The 24,209-nt window shown below is 33.4% G+C and overlaps 1 long non-coding RNA gene and 1 pseudogene across 1 annotated transcript; one reads left to right on the top strand and one right to left on the bottom strand.

Annotated features, from left to right (window-relative positions):
* The first annotated feature begins 8,454 nt into the window (after positions 1-8,454).
* On the top strand, positions 8,455-9,212 carry LOC136071487 (nicotinate N-methyltransferase 1-like; annotated as a pseudogene).
* Positions 9,213-13,638: 4,426 nt separating this feature from the next.
* On the bottom strand, positions 13,639-17,112 carry LOC136071483 (uncharacterized). The gene is made up of 2 exons (XR_010632778.1): positions 15,043-17,112; positions 13,639-14,001 (listed from the first exon to the last, which is right to left on the bottom strand). It is a non-coding gene; the product is annotated as an uncharacterized LOC136071483 (long non-coding RNA).
* Between the last annotated feature and the right edge of the window lie 7,097 nt (positions 17,113-24,209).

Genomic DNA, 24,209 nt, shown 5'->3' with positions numbered 1-24,209 from the left:
GCTTTTGTATTATATGTGCGCATTTGGTTAATTTTATTAACTCGAGTCTAAAGGACCTACTGGTTGCCTTAAAATATATTTAAAGGGAGACAACAATTTACCTTTCCTTGGGGCATATTCTGTGCTGCACAATAGAATCTATCTACATGGTGGCTTGTCTTCTTTCTTGGTGGGATCACAGATCTCTAAAACTGCCTTACTGAGCAATGCGTGTAAATGATTACAGATCAAGAAGATTTTTTTGGTTGTGAGAATCTGTAGACATCAGGATATGTCTACTCTTTTATTCATGCCAGCCCCTAACATTACTCTAAACTTTACTCCAAAATTTGTAATTTTGTATCTTGTCTGCACAAAAAACTAATTGGTGTTTGTCTTATAGCTTAATAATAAAGAGAATTCTATTATATTTATATATATAATTTTTTTTTTTTTTTTTTTTTCACTAGAGATAATTTTTTATAATTAATCTGAACAGTTTCGATTTTAAATAACTTCACAAATGTGTATGAAAATAGATCAGGTCAGAGGTGCTGTGTCTTTTTATCATAGTTTTAAAATGTATATGTATATTGTTTCTATGCTTAACCTGTCGTGACGCTAGCACAATAGATGATCATTGGCTTTGTTAGTTTTGTTGTCCATCGCATGAACAAACCTTAGGCACCAACCCAACCTGTTACCATGAGCTCGTTGCAAAACTACAGCTTTTATATAATCTAGGAAGTAAGGATACTTTATTAAGGGTGCTGTACCCATGTCGAACCGACTGTTTCGTGGTATAATTTTTCAAAAATTGCTTGTACCATACTTGTATCGTGTTTGTGTTTGTGCTTCCTAGTTTTATAATGTATTTCTTTGTGTTGTATGGTCCTACATGTGAGACAGGTTTCACATATTATCATTATGGGAGAAATGTCTCATGTACCTTATCAATGTTGTGATATCGAAGTAGATGATGCTGATTATTTCACGCGTAAAACTAGTGACCAGATTTTGTGGGGGAAAAAGGCAATGAATTGGTTTCCTCAATTATTAGCATATTCACGCGTGTGCTGCTGTATCTTCGATAGGCCCACCATGTTAATTTTCTTAAGGTAAAAGACAGCGGCGGCTCCTAAATTTTTTTCTAGGGGGTCAATAATTGTGGAGCCAAAAATTTATTGGCGGAGGGTAGGCGCAAGTGAAAAAAATAAGATGATTAGTTGTTATTTTTGGTTTTTCTATATATACAACTTCCAAGTTCTAAATAATTATTAATAGTTTAAAGATCGTTAAAAGTCTTAAGACAACAATCATTGGATGCATAAACAAATATAATTAAATAACTAATCATACATTTTTTATCAAATAAATAATAACTTATTATATTTATAAATTATATCAATTGAATAAAAAAAATAGAATAAATAAGAATAGTAGAGTATTCTAAACGCTTTACCTATATATTAAAAAAAAAAAAGAATAACATGGTTAAAAGTAGGAATAAGAGTAACTGTGAAACTAAGAAAAATAATACTACAATAATAAATTTTTGCTTTTAAAGTGCATGATTTTATAAATATACATGCAGTCACTCTTTTGGAATTGGAGTAAGCAGTAAAAGATTTCTTGGGCTTGGAAATGTATAGAGCACTTATCAAACTACTTGATTGAACATTAAGAAAAACTAAGACAACATAAAAACTAAGGGTCATGCTAAAGCTTATTTCAATTAAGCTTAACCAAAAATTTGAAGTCAAGGTGTTCATATTTTTGTTGTAGGGGTCAAGACAAGATTAAAAAAAAAATTATATATAAATTTTTTTTTTTCGAGGGACTAGGTCAGAGGGTTCATTTGAACCCCTTGGGCTACTCTTGGAGCCACCCCTGGTAAAAGATAAAAAAACACTGTAGATAGCCAGTTCCAAAATAGCTTGTCCGCTCCAGAATTGGTTTTCGAAGATGAGATTTGAAGGTTGTTGTAGGTCAATTTTATCATTGATATTCGCATTCATTGTGATGGTGGTGTCAACAACATTGATGATGAGAGTAATTGTGATGCCTGAATTTAAAAATAGTGTTGTGTGGGTGTATGATGAGTCTGACATCGTGTATTTATTTGGTAGATTTAGGCTTTATTAATGACTTCAAGGAGCCTTAATTGTAACTAGTCTTTTTGAGATATAGCGCAAATGTGGCTAGCGCTTTCCTTTGTATATTACATAGGCTATTATAGCTAGCCCAGTAACCTTATGTGGGCCCAAAGACAACTATCCTATCACATATTGTGATGCCCCAATTTAATTGATAATGTGTGGCAAGCCCTACATCGCGTTTGGACTTCCTTAACAACTAAGGAACCTCAATTGTGACTAGTTTTTTAAATCTTACAAAATCCTTTTGGGTTTTTACAAAAAAGAAATTAGAATATATAAAGTTTAGGATTTTTTTTATGCGTGCTTTCAATATTAGGATTTGTTTTAATTGGCAACCATTCCAGTCATGCCCGTTCTAATGTGTTCATTAAGTATTACATAAGATTTTTGTATCTATTAGTTGGTCCAATAAAAAAAAAGTCAAATAATTTCATAATACCATGTCAATTTAATAGCCTACAAAAACTTTAAATAATTAAAATTAATGTTCTAAAATCTAAAAACTACATAAGCTGATTAAAATTTAGAGTGTATAGTAGTATGGTACTGTAGGTGGGTGGAGCCCACACACTCTCTATATAGGGAAAGATCCAAATGAGCTCACTCTTAAAGTCATTCTGAAAAAGTCTAGGATTACAATTTTTGTGCCATAATTTTTGTCAAAACTTTAATGTTGTCAATTGTGAACGATGATAATAATAATAATAATAATAATAATAGTGATAGCAATGGTAGAAAGGAATGGAGGAAGTGAGGAGAGATAGAAGTCTTGGGAAATTTAAAAAGAAATTTTCTATTTTTTAAAGAATGTAAAATACATTTTTAGCCTTGTTGGATTATTTTTCTTTTAGATAATTTTAAAAGAAAAAAAAAGTAAAACAATGAGTCAATACCGTACCGGCCAGTATGGACGGTATTTTCCATTCCTCCACCTTTGCCGATATAGAAACACCTTTGTTTCGTTCTGGTTTTAATACTAGATATATCGTGTCATTTCCTCTATTTCAGAGAAAATATTGGATTATGGCCGAAAAATATGTACCAGACCGAAACAAAACCAAAAGTTACAAAATCAGATTTAAATCTAAAAACTAAAATTTACTCTCTCTCTCTCTCTCTCTCTCTCTCCTCCCACAGTAACTTACTGTTGCTCATGTTGACTTTGCCACCACCATTTCGCCTTCATGTTGCCAATTAGCTCAGGTTTTGGTGAGCTCCTCCTCTCTCCTTCTTCTTCTTCTTTGTTTTCTTTTGGGTAAAATATTATTTTGATCCCTAAACTTTTCAAATAGTTTTTTTTATCCTTAAACATTACGAAATTTATTTTTTGTCCCTAAACTATTAAAAAGTTCATATTTCATCCCTAAACTATTGAAAGTATTTTATTTATGTCCTTAAACTTTACTAGAAGTTTGTTTTTTTATTTCTAAACTATTGAAAAAGTTCATTTTTTCATCCTTATTTTTGTCTCTATAATATTCAAAAAACTCTTTACAAAATTTATGGATAAAAAAAGAACTTTTTAAAGTTTAAGGACAAAACAAATTTTTAATAAAATTTAGAGACCAAAATAGTATTTTACTCTTTTCTTTTTTCTTCGGTCTTCTCGGCCTAAATTAGAAATTAAGCCCATTTTCCCAACTATATAGTTAGTAAGCATGGTTTCAAAAGTATATATTTTATTAACATCTCGAGTCTAAAAGGCTCGATTTTGGGCTATAAATCGACTCTTTGAGGGTCGGTTTTCATGTTCTGATTAGGTCCGAGTTGGCACTTCGTCCACCTAGAAATCGAGTCTCAAAAACTCGATTTATATATCGATGCTTAAATACTCGATTTGTATCTATAAAACGTTCACACTGAAAAGATTTTCGTAAGTGTTGGAGTACAAAACACAAACACAAATCAGCCACCATCAAATACAAGCACAGACTAGCCACTATCAAATACAACCCCCAAATCCGAGCATTAATCCAACAACTTAGTATAAATCTAACCAAATCCACCCCCAACAACCACCTACAATCCAGATTAAAAAAATAAAAACCCCAAAACCCATCATTCAACAGATCAAGTATGGCGGCGTGTGGCCCTGGGTTTGCTCGTAGGTGACGAGCTTGATGACCTAGTCTAGGTTGAGCCTGTACCAGCCTAAGGGCTCCCACTGCGGGTTTCGGAGGTCTAATTTGTAGATGACGAGGATTATGCAACAGATACATGGGACGGGGTTGAACTCGTCAGGCGTTGCTGTCGGCCACGGAGGAACCATTGTCATGGAGGCTGATCGGCCATGGAGGCTTCACCAAAAGAGAGAAAACGAGAGAGACAGAGAGATAGAGAGACATGCAGGCTTAAAACAAATGAAGGCTGAAGATGCAGGCACATTTTAAGGGTCAGCTTAAAAATCAAGTCTTAGAGACTCGATTTCTAGATGGACGCCGCGTGGAAGAAATGCCAAATCAAAACAATGAAATCGAGTATTTGAGACTCGATTTATAAGCTCAAAATTGAGTTTTTTAGACTCGAGATGTTAGTAAAAAATATAATTTTGTAACAGTACCTACAAATTATATTGTTTGAAAATCAGTGTTAATTCCTAATTTTGGTCGTCTCTCACCCAAGTGCCTTATGTACTGTCTAGTTCATATTAACTTTTCTAATACGTTTTCATGTTTCTTCTTTGTTTTTTTTGTGTCTTCTGCCAAACCGACGTGAAAGTCACTTTCAAACTTTCAATTTCAAATTTTAACTATTGAGTACCATATGTCAGTGCCATGATGTCATTGATATGTCATTGCTCCAAAAGAAAAAAATTTATATTATAATTTTGACTATTATTTTTTTATTAGTATTAGTATTTGGATTCTCAACAGGGGAAAAAAAATATATATATATATATATATATATAAAATAAATTAGTGATAATTTCAAAACGATACACCAATACTAATTAGTATCGAAATATTTGATTCTCAACAGGGGAAAAAAAATATATATATATATATATATATATAAAATAAATTAGTGATAATTTCAAAACGATACACCAATACTAATTAGTATCGAAATATTTCATTTTTTTATCAAACCAAAACAGTCTCGGATACGGTATTGACTTCTTTGAGTAAAATTACCACAAATTTTACTATAGAAAGCCTACAAACTAATACAATAATGAATGTGATTTGTGACATTTTAGAAAGATAATAAATAATTATTTAAATTATTTTTTGTATGATTGGTGACATATCAATTATAAAATCAATGTAATAAATTTTGTATGATCCCTAAGAGTATTCACAGCAGTGGAGCTATTTTTTTAGTTATTTGGCACCACAAAAATTCATTTTATCTATTTTACCTACTCATTTTACAAAACATCCAGCAGCAGTGAATCTATTTTAGCTCTTAACACAATAAAATAATATAAATATCACAATAAAATAATACACCCCACTTCCAAAAAAAAAAAAAAAACCACAAACCGATCATTTGAAGATTCTGAAGAATAATAAGCAAACCCAAAACCCCGGCCACCTCCACTGCTACCTACAACCCACAAACACCTTCACTGTCCACAGGCCACCATTAACACAACCAAAATCCATCAAATTTGCAACAAAATCACACATAAAAACAACCAAAATTCAACAAACCCACAAATCCAGCAACAAAAAAACCCAGGGACAACCAACAAAAAAAACCCACACGACCGCCACAGCCAACAACAACCGTCCACAATAATAGCTTGGGACAACCCACCACCACCACGAACACAGACCACAAACACAACCCATGAACACAACCCAATCAACAACCCACCACCACCACCACAAACCCACCTCAACAACCACCGCCCACAACTTTGATTTAAAAAAATAAATAAAATAAAATAAAATAAAAACCACCACCACCAGGCTTGGGTCGCTGACAGCTTGGGACTTGTGTCGGCAACAACGTAGGACTTGGGTCGTTGGCGGCTTGGTAGGCAGCGGCTAAGGAGTGGTGAGGAGTTGGAGGAAGAAAGAAATAAAAAAAATGAAGGTGGAGAAGAGAAGGGCTGGGTTCAGTGAAGAAGAAAGGTGAAGTAGAACAAAAAAATAGAGAAAAAATGGCTGGAGGAAGGAACAAAAAAATTTTTTTTGAAAGGGAGAAGTGCTGGGTTTGGTTCAGTGAAGAAGAAAGAGTAAACGTGAAAAAGAAAGAGAAAAGGAAGAAAGAGAGAGAAAAACTTAATTTAATAAAAGAAGGGAGGGAAACCAATTAATTATTATTATTATTATTATTTTTTTTTTTTTTTTGCCTTTGAGCTACAGTGCACATCTATCTTTAGATGTGCATTATAGCTGAGGAGCTAAATTTTTTAGCTTTACCTCCACTGCTGTAGCTCTACTTTTGTGATTAGTGGTGCTAAATAGTTATATTTTTAGCAACATAACTATTTAGCACCACTGCTATGAGTGCCCTAAGAGCATTCGCAACAGTGGAGCTAAAAATTTAGCTTTTTAGCTCCACTAAAAGTTACTTTATCTATTATACCTACACACCTGCTGCAGCAGTGTATCTATTTTAACTATCAACACAATATAATAATATAAACATCATAATAAAATAATATACTCCTACAATAAAATAATATATCTCACAACTCAAAAAACCTACCAGTACCGACCACAACCTCCTCTACAATCAGCCACAGCCACCACTTCCACCACCACACCACCACCACCACCAATACAGACACAACCAAACCCACAAACAAAATAAATCCCCAAACAACCATCATAGTCATCAATCCACCACCATAGCCACCAAGCCCACAGGAAAAAAAAAAAAATCAAACACCGTACCAACAACCATAGCCACAACAACCACCATCGCCACCACCACAGCCATCAAACCCACGGAAGAAAAAAAAAAAAAATCAAACATCATTCCACCACCACAGCCATTAAACCCATAGAAGAAAAAAAAATCAAACATCATCCCACAACTACAGCCATCAAACCCATAGAAGAAAAAAAAAATCAAACATCATTCCCGGTGGATCGACGGCATGGATTGATGTGGATCGATGTGGATCGACGGCGTGGGTCTGGCGGTGAGGATCGACGGCGTGGGTCTGGCAGCGAGGATCGACGGCGTGGGTCTGGGTCTGGCGGCGAGGATCGACGGTGGTGTGAGTCTGGGTCTGGCGGCGAGGATCGACGGTGGCGTGAGATGAGATGAGATGAGATGATGCGATCGGCGGCGTGAGGCTGCATGAGGCGATCGGCGGCGTGAGATGAGATGAGGGATCGGCGGCGTGAGGCGATCGGCGATGAGAGAGTGACTGAGAGAGACAGATGAGAGAGTTTTGAGAGAGAGATGAAAGAGTGACTGAGAGAGATGAGGGATGAGAGAGATTTGTTATTATTTTATTTAACCGGCTGATTAAAAAAATAATTTTTTTTTTTGCTTCAGCTACAGTACACATCTATATATAGATGTGTACTGTAGCTGAACATCTAAAATATTTAGATTTGCCACCACTGCTGCAGCGTGAGTTTGTGTTTGTGTAGCTAAATTTTAGCAATATAGCAATATGGCTCCACTGCTGCAAGTGCTCTAACAAGGTTAAAATCACTTATTTGAGGTGAGGGAGGGGGTGGGGGATTTCCTTTTATCAAGAATTTCTATTATTCCAAACTTCAAAAATATTTTTCAAAAAATATGTTTCATCAATACCTTAACATTAACATTTCTAATGAGAACGTTATAATTTAAATCCTCTCTCATGTTATATATATATATATATATAATTTTGGACAAGTACATAAAATAAAGAGATTTAAGTCCATGATAATCATGGAACCTATCTTTATCTCAAAAGAAAATGTAAAATAAATACAGTGCGTAGTGCGTACCCAATATCTTTCTGTGTGGCACCCAACCCCTCCCAGAGATGGGTTTTAGACTTTTAGTTCCTTCATGGGATAGTTCTACATAAAAAAATAATAATAATAATAAAAACACCAACAAGAACAACTCTTCCCACAAAAATAAATCAAGAAATGCATACTTGTCTTTTTGCCATTACTTGTCTTTTTTTTTTTTTTTTTCTTAGAAGGAGTGTGTGTTTTAACTTTGTATTGGTTTCTGGTGATAATTCTTTGCTAAAAATTAAAAATATTGTAATAAAATAATTTATAAATATATAAATAGTATACTTTAATAAAATAATTTGTAATTTAGCTTTTTTTTTTCAAGTAAAGTACTTGCAGAGCCAGACGCAACAGGCTCGTCTGTGGACGCAATACAAACGTGTACTAAAACTTGTGGAAATTATTGCAACTTAGAGCAGAAGCACGTCTTCTAGTTCCACCTACTTCCTTATAAAAGCCAGAAACTGAACTCGTGAACTTTGTTACTTCACAATCTCTCTCACACACACAGTGACACAGAGACCAGAAAGAGAGACTAAAACAGAAGTATTATGGAGAACGAGAGCACAGAGAATCGGAACCAAGCTAGGATAGCCATAATGGAACTAGCCCACATGATCAGCGTACCCATGTCCCTAAACGCTGTCGTACGCCTCAACGTCGCCGATGCCATCTGGCAAGGTGGGTCCAACTCACCTCTCTCAGCCTCTCAGATCCTGACACGTGTCCTCCCCGGGGTCACCAAGGGGACCCGGAGAATCTCCAGCGCATCCTCCGCATGCTCACCAGCTACGGTGTGTTCGCGGAGCACGTTAGCAAAACCCCAGACTCCGACACCTCGGAGAGACAGTATTCTCTGACCGAGGTTGGGAAAACTCTTGTCACGGACAGCGAGGGATTATCCTATGCTTCGTACGTGCTACAGCACCATCAGGACGAGCTGATGAGAGCGTGGCCATTGGTCCACGAGGCTGTGGTGGACCCCACTTTGGAGCCCTTTGTGAAAGTCAACGGTGAGCCAGCGTACTCGTACTATGGGAAAAGGCCGGAGATGAACGGTTTGATGGTGAAAGCTATGTCCGGTGCATCTGTTCCGTTCATGAAGGCATTTTTGGACGTTTATGATGGGTTTGATGGAGTGACTCAATAAGAGACCTTTGTGTTCATTAAAAAAAAAAAAAAAAAGAGAGAGAGAATCTTTGTAATATACATACTTTTTTTTTTTTTTAAAGGAAATAAATATAAACTAGGCAGCCAAAATGGCTAAGTTGGCAACATGCCTACAAAATGCTTCCCCATTTTTGTCTGCACTCACTAAGGCAGCAACTACATCAGATGGGGTATAATAAAAAAATACAAGATCTTCTTGCAAATTACAACCTATTCTAGCAAGTGCATTAGCACTTCTAAATACATGCTTCACTGTGATGTGGGGAATCTTTTCCAGCAATAATCTGCAATCAAAAAGCAAGGAAGAATAAGCAGCATTAGGGGAGTTTCCGGAACTAATTACATCTAAAACAACTTTAGCATCAAGTTCCGCTTCAAATATTGAACACCATGCTGAATGGCCAGTTGCAGACCATCTCTTTTCACCGTAGTAGTTGCATTTAATTTATTTATCCTTAAAATGAGAAAACATTGAAAGCATATTTGTTTATTTATTTAATCTTCGACTTGGTTCATTGAAAAGTATTGTTCATTGAACTTATAGAGCTCAGTCAGTCTGAGTCTGAGACTCTCAGACTATCAGTCATGGAGTTGAGCTCCAAGACCAAACCACTCCTTCTTCTTCTTCTACTTCTCTTCACCTTCTCTTCCGTTTCTGAATCAAACCAGGCAGTTACATCTTCTTCAACTCTCATCTCTATACCCAGTTCCATTTCAACTTTTCTTTTTCTTCAGCCAAAAATAAAATAAAACTTCTGGGTTATTGAGAAAACCAAGGAACAGAAAGAAAAGATAAAACTTGCTTCCTTTTGATCTTTATGGTTTACTTGTTTTAGTTTCTTTAAAGTGAAATACTGCTCAAGCCAACTGTGCTTTAATTCAGAAAGAGATAAGGTTGAACATGCCGATCACTTATGTGCAATTAAAAATAAAAAAATAAAAGCAAACAAAAATATGACTTTGTTCTTTTTTTCCTTTCTGGGTTTTTTTCTTTTGTAACCAAACTGTAGTTCTATGTTAGTGGTAGTGTCAGAGAAAATGAATATGTTGTCTTATATTTTCCTTAATTGTTAATTTTTTGAAAAATTTTGTTTCAGTTTTGTGATGCTGGGATTGAGTATGGTGAACCGGGATGTGGGATTTCATCTTCATCGTCGAAGATATTGATAAAGGGGGAACCTGTTGTGAATGCTCATATAGAGGAGGTTGCTGATGTTTATGTGGAAGATGGGATCATCATTGCTGTGAAGCCTAATATCAAGGTATTCTCTTTCATGAAATTTTGTAATCCAGTAAATCTAATTTATACTTTGTTTTGAATTAGTATAAATTGTGTGATTTGTTGTTAACTGATGAGAGGCTGGTGTTATCAATGGTGGAATTGGATCATATTACAATCACATTGGTAAAGGGCTGTTAGACATTGAATGGGGTTTGTTCTGAATGTTATATTTGGACTTAACCTCAGGGCCCTACAATTATGTCCTACGCTTGTGGAATTTGGCATTAGAGGGGATAAAGAGGATGGTGGCTGTATGAAATAAATAATATCTGCCTAAATGGGGCCGAGCCACTCTTATTAAGTAAAAAGTAAACCTTATTGAGCTCTCCTCCTTACTTTTTGTCTATTTTCCTGATGCATGTATTGTTGGCTAACAGCCTAGAAAAGTATAATAAAAACTTGTTTGGAATGTTTGGGAATTGAGTTTAAATACCAGTTGGTAGACTAGAAGGCGGTTTTTACCTTCTTCAGTTAAGAAACTTAGGTCCTATAAAAGTTTGTACACACTACAAACTTTTATAAAAATATAAAAAAGGCCCCTTTAGTCTTTCCTTCTTTCTTCTTTCCTCTGCTTGTTCCACCGTGTTGATCTTCTTCAATTTTAATACACAATGTCCACTATAAAGATAAAATATCTAACGGTGTAAAGACAGTAAAATCATTATACTCCTTGAAAAATGCTAATTTAATTCTATAACTGTAGTAATTTTCATCTCCATAATGCAACAAGGATTATAACCATAGAACACATCTAAATCAGACATTGTGATATATGTAAGGCCTGTTTGGTTTATATTTTTCAATTAGATTAAATCTTAAAATGATTAATCCATTTTCATATCTCAAAATAATGTTAGCCTAATTCAAATAAAAAGTAAAATTAAAATTTTTTTATACAGCTAATCAATAAAATCACAATCAAATCAGATAAACAATTATTCTTAGAAAATTCGAAACCAAACAAGCCCATATTGCATGCAATATGTAAAATAGCGTGCATCAAAGCTTTACCTAAAACATAGTTCACAACTCCACGCTATATATACATTCGAATATGTTCCCGCTTCTCATTCATTTTAGAAATAAAATTTTAGAGATAGAACAGAGAGAGCAGAGGAAAGAGAGTGAGAGCGAGAGAGAGAACAAGCGATTGCGAGAGCGAGAGAAAGAGAAAGAGAAAGAGAAAGAGAGCAAGCAAGCAAAGATTGAAGAGTGAAGAGACTAAGAGAGACTGAGAAATGAATCAGAATCAACAGGTACATTTTTTTTTTTTTTTTTGTAATAATTATTATTGTTTTTTTTTTTTTTGGTAATAATTATTGTTGTTGTTTTTTTTTTGGATTGAATTGGTGATTAGTCTAATCTTTTTATGATATATGCTCTAAAATCTGATCAACAGGTACAATTTTTTTTTTGTAATAATTATTATTGTTTTTTTGGTAATAATTATTGTGTTGTTTTTTTTTTTTTTTTTTTTGGATTGAATTGGTGATTATTCAATCTTTTTATGATATATGCTCTAAATCTGAATCAGTATCTGAATTTCATTAAGTAAATTTTTTTTGTTTTTATGAATCTAATTATTAGTCTAATAATTTTATTCTAAAATTAGGTTAATTTTGATATAAATTATGATTGTATATATTCCCGGTATAATTACTATACAATATAATTGTAAAAAATATATAGTATGTAATTAGTATACAGTATAATTTTTTTTTTTTGGATACATAGTATAAGTATAATTACTTTATAATAATATGTTATTGTTATTATTATTATTATTTTAATAAGGATTCAATTGTAGTTTTGAATCTGAATTATTATCCGAATTTCAGTAAGTACATTTTTTTATGAATCTAATTATTAGTCTAAAATTAGGTTAATTTTGAGATAAATTAGGTTTTTTTTTTTTTAAAGAAACAATGAATGGGTAAATTGAAAGAGAGGTGTAAATACATACTGAGAAGAAAAAAAGAAAAAGAATAACCACACAGTGTGGGCATTTTCGACAATTGTGGATACCTGGGTTTGAAAATTGTTGACACTGTGTGAAGTATACATTAGGTCTGTTAAACAGTAATCTGTACTCCCTATGTATACATTAGGTCTGTTAAACAGTAATTTTACTCTCTACCTACCCACTGGACCACTACCCAGCCCATTACTAGAGTTTAAGAACAGTGGGCTTTTGACCACATGAGTACGGCCTTTTGTTTCCTTGAATTTTTTCTGTCCGTGTGGATACAATTTTGTTGTCTCAAGTTATTTTATTTTGGGCTCGGCCCACTATTTATTTTTGGGCCTCAAAGTGTTTGGTGTATATATTAGTATATATTAGGTTAGTAATTTCTCCAAAAAAAAAAAATAATAAAAAAAGTTAATTAGGTTAGTATATATTCCTAGTATAATTACTATATAATATTTTTTTTTATTTGAATATATAATTACTATATAATATGTAATTATAAAAAAAAAAAATATAATGCAATTAGTATATACTATAACTATATAGTAATTACATATAATAAATAATAATAGATTGATAAAAATGTGCCTTAGTCTGGATAGATTGATAATTATTACCATTTAAAGATGTCCATTTGAAGTAATTACTATATAATAATATTATGTAATTATTTGTTTGTTTTTTTTATTAGAATCAAAATGTTGTTATTATTATTATTATTATTTGTTGTGTGAATTCTTTTGTATATATACCTGTAAAAGATTAATAAATATCTTCATTTGAATATTGTGTTTTGTTTGTTTGTTTAGGTGCACACCGCTGAGAAATTCACCTATAGATTCGAGAGAGAACAGCGTGCGGTAGAGCATGTAGAGCGTATGGTGTATTTTATAGATCTGCAAAAGCGTTTGGCGCACGGGACCTTGACTACTCGAATCAAGGAGCTTCATTATGTGAATGGCACTATTGGCAGCAGATTCTTGATGTACATCGACCCGGAGATGCTTTGTAGGTTGATGGCTGGATTGGATGACTTTGTGATGGGTCACATATTTGTTCCAGGGAGCACTCCCGGTGCTACTCTTGCCATTGATATGGGCAATGGCATGGTAAGTTCATTAATTCTTAAAAGTTGACATTTATAAAACTCTAGAATACTCTGGAAACTGAGATTTTATTGATTGTGAAAATGAATACAAGCAACTCAGCGAAATACATAGCTATTGACCCTATTTATATACAGTCTAATCAAGTAAAGGTTAAGCAAAACTAACTCCCTCACTTGGCGGGAAAAGTAGTTACAAGGCTAATCCATTCTAACTAACTGTACACGTGTATAAGAAAATACAACTGCTCTATAAAAGAATAAATAAGGTCTTCAAAATGTGGCATTGCTTCAATTACTTCCATCAATTATGTGCTTGCCCAATTAGACTAACTCTGCCACTGAAGCTTTAGTATTGCTACTCTGCTCTGCTACTTGAGACAAACTGTGATACTCTTGCCTTTGTTCCTTTTCTGTTTTAATAATATTATATTGAATTGTTTTTTATTTTATTTTATTTTTTTGTACAGAAGTACACATTTTCAGAGCCTGCCAGTAACTGCTTAAAGATATTAAAGAGCGAAATAAGAGCTGGTGTTGAAAGCTATGTAGGGTGCATTACGGTGCCTGCTGGTCGCTACAGTCTTCTCAGGAACAGTTTGGAGGGCGCGTATAGAGCCTGGTAGAAAGAGACTCGACCAACACATCCATGAGAAAGACTCAATCTGGAAAGGAGAGGTGTAAATTACTGTTTAATAGACCTAATGTATACTTCACACAATGTCAACATTTTTCAAACCCAAGTATCCACAATTGTCAAAAATGCCCACACTGCGTAGTTTTTCTTTTTTCTTCTCAGTATGTATTTACACCTCTCCTTGCCAGATTGAGTCTTTCTCATGGATGTGTTGGTCGAGTCTCTTTCTGCTAGGCTGTATACGCGCCCTCCAAACCGTTCTTGAGAAGACGGTAGCGATCAGCAGGCATCGTAATGCACCCTACACAGCTTTCAACACCAGCTCTTATTTCGCTCTTTATTATCTTTAAGCAGTTACCGGCAGACTTTGAAAATGTGTACTTCTGTACAAAAAATAAAATAAAAAACAATTCAATATAATATTATTAAAATAGAAAAGGAACAAAGGCAAGAGTATCATAGTTTGTCTCAAGTAGCAGAGCTGAGTAGCAATACTAAAGCTTCAATGGCAGAGTCAGTCTAATTGGGCAAGCACAGAATTAATGGAAGTAATTGAAGCAATGCCACATTTTGAAGACCTTATTTATTCTTTTACAGAGCAGTTGTATTTTCTTATACACGTGTACAGTTAGTTAGAATGGATTAGCCTTGTAACTACTTTTCCCGCCAAGTGAGACTGTATATAAATAGGGTCAATAGCTATGTATTTCACTGAGTTGCTTGTATTCATTTTCACAATCAATAAAATCTCAGTTTCCAGAGTATTCTAGAGTTTTATAAATATCAACTTTTAAGATTTAAGAATTAATGAACTTACCGTGCCATTGCCCATATCAATGGCAAGAGTGGCACCAGGAGTGCTCCCTGGAACAAATATGTGACCCATCACAAAGTCATCCAATCCAGCCATCAACCAGCAAAGCATCTCCGGGTCGATGTACATCAAGAATCTGCTGCCAATAGTGCCATCCACATAATGAAGCTCCTTGATTCGAGTAGTCAAGTTCCCGTGCGCCAAACGCTTTTGCAAATCTATAAAATACACCATACGCTCTACATGCTCTACCACACGCTGCTCTCCCTCGAATCTATAGGTGAATTTCTCAGCGGTGTGCACCTAAACAAACAACAAAACATAATATTCAAATGAAGATATTTATTAATCTTTTACAGGTATATATACAAAAGAATTCACACAACAAATAATAATAACTAGTCACTAACCCGTGCGATGCACGAGATTGTTTTAAATCAAATGTTAACATGTTCAGGTTTAAACATTTCTCAAATTTCAATTATTGAAAGCTAAATTGGCTCTAATATAAGATGAAACATATAATATTATGAAGTAATATTAAAAATGAGATAAATACAAATATTATGAAGTAATATATTACAATAATCATAATGTGCTCTTACATTTGGTCTAATAAGTATTACAAAAGAACCAATAAATATAATAAATATACAATTGTGCTTACATCTTCAAGCTTTATCTAATGCTTTTCAAGAATGTATTTCCTCCCTTTCTTAGGCTCTTCTCTTTTCTCAACTTCTTCAAGCTACTTAATTTTTCGTCAAATTAGTATCAAGTATAACACCAAATTATACCAATTCATCAAAGATTTACAATGTAAAACCAAACACTCTTAATGCCAATAAATTTCATAATAACCCCACCCCAATTTATTCTACAATTTGACATCCAATTCTCTTTTAATAGCATCCAATGATTCATTGTATATTAATAATTGATGAAAATTTTTAAATAATAATAATTTATATCAATACCTATAAGCTCTTTCAACAAAATCACCAAGCAAGTCCAATTGCTTCCACTAACAGTACTGAATAGAGCCTATAAAATTGTCTAGAAACACATAAAAGAACTGAATAGAATTTATAAGCCAACAAATAACCAAAAAAAAACAAAAAAACAAAAAATAACTCTATCTCTACCTTTCAACAGCATCCATCATAAAAGGATTGAAGAAAAAAGAATTAAAAGTAAACTACAATAGTAGGTACTCAGTTGAATGAATTAAACCCTTAAAAAAGGTGTGTACGCAACATGTATTCCTCCTCCTCCTCATTCATAAATGGATTTCTTTTATGTCCACATCCAATTAATTACATGACCCAGCCAGCAGCAAGAATTATTTCTAATAGTACTGAATAGACAATCACTTTTAAGTGAATGCATTAACACCACTCACAATTTTACATAAAATTTATATCAATACCTGTAAGCTCCTTTAGCAAAACCTGACATTTATTAAAATTCATCATCTACCACTATAAATTGATGCAAGAAGGTCACTCCTAAAAATAAATGATTTCTAAACATCATAACATAATGAAAATGATAAATGTAAGAGTCTATAGAATAACACATAGGAATGTAATGAAAACAATAGTGTGAACCGTGAATCAAATTTTAAAGTAAATTTACATATGGTTTATCATATTTGTGGTTTTCTTACTAAGTCTTAGTGATACCCATTGAGAAGCTTCAAACAAGGGAAAAAAAAATTAAAAATTAAAAAAAAAAAACCTTTTACAAACCTTTTCTTTTAAAGATATATAGATAATAGGTCATACAGTATCAATTGATTTGTGGTAAATTATGATGAAATAAGCTTCAAGGCCCCAATATTTATAATTCACTTAAGTCAGAAAGTAAATTCCCCAAGTCATAATCTATTTATTCTAAAGACAACCACACAAAAATACATGTAAACACTAACAGTTCTATATAAACAAAATTAAAACTTAAAGAAATAAAAATTGAAAGAAGAAGATGAAGAATAAGAAATATTAGAAGAAATTCTTATCCCAAAATTCTCAGCCGCAAGTTCATGTTGTCCTTCCCACCATGCCTCTTGCTTTTGCACATCTCACTCTAACTTGAAACACCTACGCAATCCCAACCAAAACGAAAATATCACCCATTGAAAAGCCATAAAAGAGTCAAACTTTACACATATAAATAGAGAAAAAATACAAACTTTACACACATACACATATACATGGAGAAAGACAGAGACCTTGCAGGTAGTGTAGATATCAATGGCTTGAACTGAAAATTAAAAGGGGCTGTACAAAGGTCTGAAATAGGTGGACAACCTAGGTGCTTTGGTTGGGATATTGAACAGTATTACCGCTACAGTGGGAAGAATCAGCAAAAAAACATCAAGGTATAAGACTCATCATATTCTAATAATTACGAAAATCCTTGTAGTAAACAAAACAAATATCATGTTGTATTGGCATGAAAAAAAACAATAAATAATCCAAACGAAAATAGAGGATTTCCATAAAATAAACATAAAAAAATTTCCAAGCTATTTTTTTTTTATAAAATCTTTTGTCTCAATGAGTCTTATGTAAAGGTCTAGAATTTAGAAGAAAGGACACCATGCAATTCAGCTTGATCCAAAATCTACCAACTAAAAAGGGCAACTGATGATATAAACTATACAATATTTTTAAATAACAAATCACAACACAGATAGGAACATGAAAATTCAATGCGTCCAATAATTTGAATTATCTAAACCCTCTACATCTAAACACATCAATCTATGAATTCAATTATAATTCACCCATAATAATAATAGCAAAGTAATGTAAATCCAGAACCAATAACCAAAAATTAAAGAAAGAATCTTCCACCTCTAGAGGAAGAAGCCCAAGTTTGAAAACCCACTAAAGTGTTCGAATTCTACCACAATAAGATATAAAGCCAATCATTCAGCCATAGCAACCCAAAACACCAAAAGTAAATAATAACAGGGCGAAAGCTTAGGTCTGCAACCAAACAAAGAATCAAACAAAACCCCTCAAAAAATCTATTTGGGTTTCTCATAAACGACCCTAAAAGCCCAATCTTTATGACCAATCTTGAATCTACAACAATACTCCACGACTCATGGCTTCTTTGCTTAGTTTGTGGTTTTAGGATTGTGAGAAACCAATTAGCAAAAGGAAAAAAGTAAACTTACAATTATGAAGTGAAATTAAGAACCCAGGGAGTTATACACACTAGCCATACCCTCTGCCACGGCTGGGACAGTGGTTTGTTCAGTGATGCCTTCTTTCTATCTCGGACCTGATAGTGTGGGGATGGCTTCTTGGCAGGATTGATTTTCAGTGTTGGGTTTTGTGGAAGGAGAAGGTAGAGAATACAGAAGAGAGAGGGAACGGCAGAGCATGGGCCTGCGTTTTCGAGGAAGGATAAGGCAGAGCGTGGGTCAGGGTTTTCAAATATATATTTGCGTTTATCGGGTTTTAGAATGGTTTTTTTTTTTGGTTGGGTTTATGTTTTTTGTTTTTTTAATAATGTGCTGACGTTGAAAATTGTGAGAGATTAAGAGAACTCGATTTTATATATAATAATNATGATAAGCCTCTGTATCGAATAATAATAATAATAATAATAATAATAATAATAATAATAATAATAATAATAATGTATTATAACAATAATAACAACATTTTGATTCTAATAAAAAAAACAAATAAATAATTACATAATATTTTTTTTGATTAATAATTACATAATATTATATATAGTAATTACTTCAAATTGACATCTTTAAAGGGTACATTTTTATCAATCTATTATTATTATTATATGTAATTACTATATAGTTATACTATATACTAATTACATTATATATTTTTTTATAATTACATATTATATTATATAATAATTATACTAGGAATACTATACTAACCTAATTAACTCTTTCTTTTTTTTTTTTTTTTTGGAGAAAGTACTAACCTAATTAACCTAATATATACTAATATTAGGAATGGCAATGGCCAGGTTTTCCATACCAGACCGGACCCGCAACCCAGATCCGGCCCGATATTAAACGATTTCTCCGCGAGCCCAGACCAGCCCCGCCAGGGCCCGTTTAGTAGTGAAATTCATGATTTATTTATAGCTATTAAAAATAAATACATACACTCAAAAGCAAAAGCCAAATACATACACTCAAATACATACACTTCACAAAGATATTTCTTCTCTTGCATTCAAAAGCAAAAGCCAACAAAATTCTCTGCTTCAAAAAAGATTTGGTTCTACTCCCTTTTCCAACTTCTTAAACTATTCCACTTTTAATTTCATTAATTTAAGAAATGAAAGGTTTTCTCCATTCAATGTTAGTTTTCATGTTCTTTTATATATTCAAGTTTCACAAAATATCAAAAGGCCAAAAGAAAAATAGGACCAAAGATATAGAGAGACATAGAGTGAGAAATTAGTGTAAAAAAGAGTATGAAATTGCCTTTGGTTTCAAGTGCATCTGCTCTAAACTCCTTAACAACACTATCAACGCTTGATACAATGCTTTCACAACATAAGGGGTTTCTAAAAGAGTCCAAATCTTCTGTCTCACTCTTCCTGCTCCACTATATACTCCACAAATAAAAACATACCACATGTCCATCTAAATTATTAAATGCTAAATTTATGCATTCTATTATTTCAATTACCTAAATATGATGGGTTATTTATTTATTTATTTTAGGAAATTGAAATAATAGAAGGCATAAATTTACTTTACCATGATGTTGATGTACGAGTCAAGGTTTAGTAGGTAGGCAAGATCTAAATGGCATTGTTTAGGGAAAAAGTTTAGGATCACACAAATTTTCGCAACTTTTTTTCACAACTATGTCGTGACAGAATGTGATTGGTTAAAAAAAAATAGTGAATTCATGTATAAGTGATTGTTAACTGCTTACAATCTGTTATGTTAGAGTTGTAGCAAAACAGTTGTGAAATAATTTGTAGTCCTAAAATGCTAGAACTATTAAAATCAATCATTGTGAAACACGAGCTAGCTAGCTAATAGGCTTTAGGTTAGATCTGTATCATGGAAAATTCTTAATTACTTCCAGAGTACGAAGAAATGGTGTTTTGTTCTCAAGCTCTCACTGCCTGTCTATTTTGTTCTCTACTTCTTCCTTTTTTCTTTTTTTTTTTGATATTGATGTATTTGGTATTGGCTACATGTACCATACGCGTACCAGGACGTGTCCAACGACGAGTCAGACCATGACTCGGGGTCGATTTAGCAGCAATTGGTTCATTTTTGGCTCACTCAGTCTGTTCAATTTTGTTTGTTTTGTATTGGGTTTATGGTATTTGTTGAGTTTGGCAATGTTTGGATGGTTGGCCATTTCGCTTTTGAAGCAGAGAATTTTGTTGGCTTTTGCTTTTGAATGCAAGAGAAGAAATATCTTTGTGAAGTGTATGTATTTGAGTGTATGTATTTGGCTTTTGCTTTTGAGTGTATGTATTTCTTTTTAATAGCTATAAATAAATCATGAATTTTCACTAACTAAACGGGCCTGGCGGGGCTGGTCTGGGCTCCGGAGAAAATCCGTTTAATAATCGGGCCGGATCTGGGTTGCGGGTCCGGTCTGGGTATGGAAAACCTGGCCCATTGCCATTCCTAATATTAGTATATATTAGGTTAATTAGGTTAGTACTTTCTCCAAAAAAAAAAAAAGAAAGAAAGTTTCTAGTATAATTATACTAGGAATATATACTAACCTAATTAACTTTCTTTCTTTTTTTTTTTTTTTTGGAGAAAGTACTAACCTAATTAACCTAATATATACTAATATTAGGAATGGCAATGGGCCAGGTTTTCCATACCCAGACCGGACCCGCAACCCAGATCCGGCCCGATTATTAAACGGATTTTCCCCGGAGCCCAGACCAGCCCCGCCGGGCCCGTTTAGTTAGTGAAAATTCATGATTTATTTATAGCTATTAAAAAGAAATACATACACTCAAAAGCAAAAGCCAAATACATACACTCAAATACATACACTTCACAAAGATATTTCTTCTCTTGCATTCAAAAGCAAAAGCCAACAAAATTCTCTGCTTCAAAAGCGAAATGGCCAACCATCCAAACATTGCCAAACTCAACAAATACCATAAACCCAATACAAAACAAACAAAATTGAACAGACTGAGTGAGCCAAAAACGAACCAATTGCTGCTAAATCGACCCCGAGTCATGGTCTGACTCGTCGTTGGACACGTCCTGGTACGCAAATGGTACATGTAGCCAATACCAAATACATCAATATCAAAAAAAAAAAAAAAAAAGAAGTAGAGAACAAAATAGACAGGCAGTGAGAGCTTGGGAAGTTGGGCTGGCGGTGAGATTGAGAGCGAGTGAGAGTGGGGGAGAAGAGAGGCGGCTGTGAGATGAAACTGAGTTCGAGTGAGATGAGAGGGAGAGGCGGCTGTGAGCGAGAGTGAGTGTGAGTTGAACTTTTAGTTTTAGGGTTAATAGATATATAGATATATGGGGATGGGGGTATTTTAATAATTATAATCATGAAAACTTTTTTAAGTACACTGTACATAGATTCTAAAAATAAAATAATTATAAAAAATACACTGTATATCAAAATGTTCAGGTAAAATGCACATATGTTTCATTTGAAATAAGCTTTTAGAAATACATCATAATTTGCGCATAAAAATTTAAGAATTGATGCATTTAGGATATATTTGACGTAATGTAAATGATTTTGTAATAGAATGATTATTCATAAGGAATAATTATTTGGTTATTTGGTTACATCTTTACTATAGAAAAGAGTTATTCCCTAGTGATTGCTATTCGTAAAATTAAAAATAGTTATTTCTCTTAAAAAGGACTATAATAAGTATTCTTTAATAGTTGTAATAATTTTTACAATTAATATATTTCTAATAAATGCAAACTTTTTATATGCATATAACAATTTTTTTTTTTTTTTTGAGAACCATACGCATATAACAATTAATTATTCTAATTTTACCAAACATATCAATCAATCAATCAATATATATATAAAAGCAAAGATCTCATGCAGAAGTGCATGAGGTTCTGCCATGTGGCGCTTTGTATGAGTACTTCTTCGTTAGCCTTTCACCTCCCATCTTCTTATCAATGATTAGTTTAAGTCATAAATGTAGAAAATTAAAAGATTTGGTTCTACTCCCTTTTCCAACTTCTTAAACTATTCCACTTTTAATTTCATTAATTTAAGAAATGAAAGGTTTTCTCCATTCAATGTTAGTTTTCATGTTCTTTTATATATTCAAGTTTCACAAAATATCAAAAGGCCAAAAGAAAAATAGGACCAAAGATATAGAGAGACATAGAGTGAGAAATTAGTGTAAAAAAGAGTATGAAATTGCCTTTGGTTTCAAGTGCATCTGCTCTAAACTCCTTAACAACACTATCAACGCTTGATACAATGCTTTCACAACATAAGGGGTTTCTAAAAGAGTCCAAATCTTCTGTCTCACTCTTCCTGCTCCACTATATACTCCACAAATAAAAACATACCACATGTCCATCTAAATTATTAAATGCTAAATTTATGCATTCTATTATTTCAATTACCTAAATATGATGGGTTATTTATTTATTTATTTTAGGAAATTGAAATAATAGAAGGCATAAATTTACTTTACCATGATGTTGATGTACGAGTCAAGGTTTAGTAGGTAGGCAAGATCTAAATGGCATTGTTTAGGGAAAAAGTTTAGGATCACACAAATTTTCGCAACTTTTTTTCACAACTATGTCGTGACAGAATGTGATTGGTTAAAAAAAAATAGTGAATTCATGTATAAGTGATTGTTAACTGCTTACAATCTGTTATGTTAGAGTTGTAGCAAAACAGTTGTGAAATAATTTGTAGTCCTAAAATGCTAGAACTATTAAAATCAATCATTGTGAAACACGAGCTAGCTAGCTAATAGGCTTTAGGTTAGATCTGTATCATGGAAAATTCTTAATTACTTCCAGAGTACGAAGAAATGGTGTTTTGTTCTCAAGCTCTCACTGCCTGTCTATTTTGTTCTCTACTTCTTCCTTTTTTCTTTTTTTTTTTGATATTGATGTATTTGGTATTGGCTACATGTACCATACGCGTACCAGGACGTGTCCAACGACGAGTCAGACCATGACTCGGGGTCGATTTAGCAGCAATTGGTTCATTTTTGGCTCACTCAGTCTGTTCAATTTTGTTTGTTTTGTATTGGGTTTATGGTATTTGTTGAGTTTGGCAATGTTTGGATGGTTGGCCATTTCGCTTTTGAAGCAGAGAATTTTGTTGGCTTTTGCTTTTGAATGCAAGAGAAGAAATATCTTTGTGAAGTGTATGTATTTGAGTGTATGTATTTGGCTTTTGCTTTTGAGTGTATGTATTTCTTTTTAATAGCTATAAATAAATCATGAATTTTCACTAACTAAACGGGCCTGGCGGGGCTGGTCTGGGCTCCGGAGAAAATCCGTTTAATAATCGGGCCGGATCTGGGTTGCGGGTCCGGTCTGGGTATGGAAAACCTGGCCCATTGCCATTCCTAATATTAGTATATATTAGGTTAATTAGGTTAGTACTTTCTCCAAAAAAAAAAAAAAAAGAAAGAAAGTTAATTAGGTTAGTATATATTCCTAGTATAATTATACTAGAAACTTTCTTTCTTTTTTTTTTTTTGGAGAAAGTACTAACCTAATTAACCTAATATATACTAATATTAGGAATGGCAATGGGCCAGGTTTTCCATACCCAGACCGGACCCGCAACCCAGATCCGGCCCGATTATTAAACGGATTTTCCCCGGAGCCCAGACCAGCCCCGCCAGGCCCGTTTAGTTAGTGAAAATTCATGATTTATTTATAGCTATTAAAAAGAAATACATACACTCAAAAGCAAAAGCCAAATACATACACTCAAATACATACACTTCACAAAGATATTTCTTCTCTTGCATTCAAAAGCAAAAGCCAACAAAATTCTCTGCTTCAAAAGCGAAATGGCCAACCATCCAAACATTGCCAAACTCAACAAATACCATAAACCCAATACAAAACAAACAAAATTGAACAGACTGAGTGAGCCAAAAACGAACCAATTGCTGCTAAATCGACCCCGAGTCATGGTCTGACT

This window comes from Quercus suber, unplaced genomic scaffold (assembly GCF_002906115.3).
Source record: "Quercus suber isolate HL8 unplaced genomic scaffold, Cork oak 2.0 scaffold_317, whole genome shotgun sequence".
In the NCBI taxonomy this organism is placed as follows: domain Eukaryota; kingdom Viridiplantae; phylum Streptophyta; class Magnoliopsida; order Fagales; family Fagaceae; genus Quercus; species Quercus suber.
This window is presented reverse-complemented; position numbering and strand designations above follow the sequence as displayed.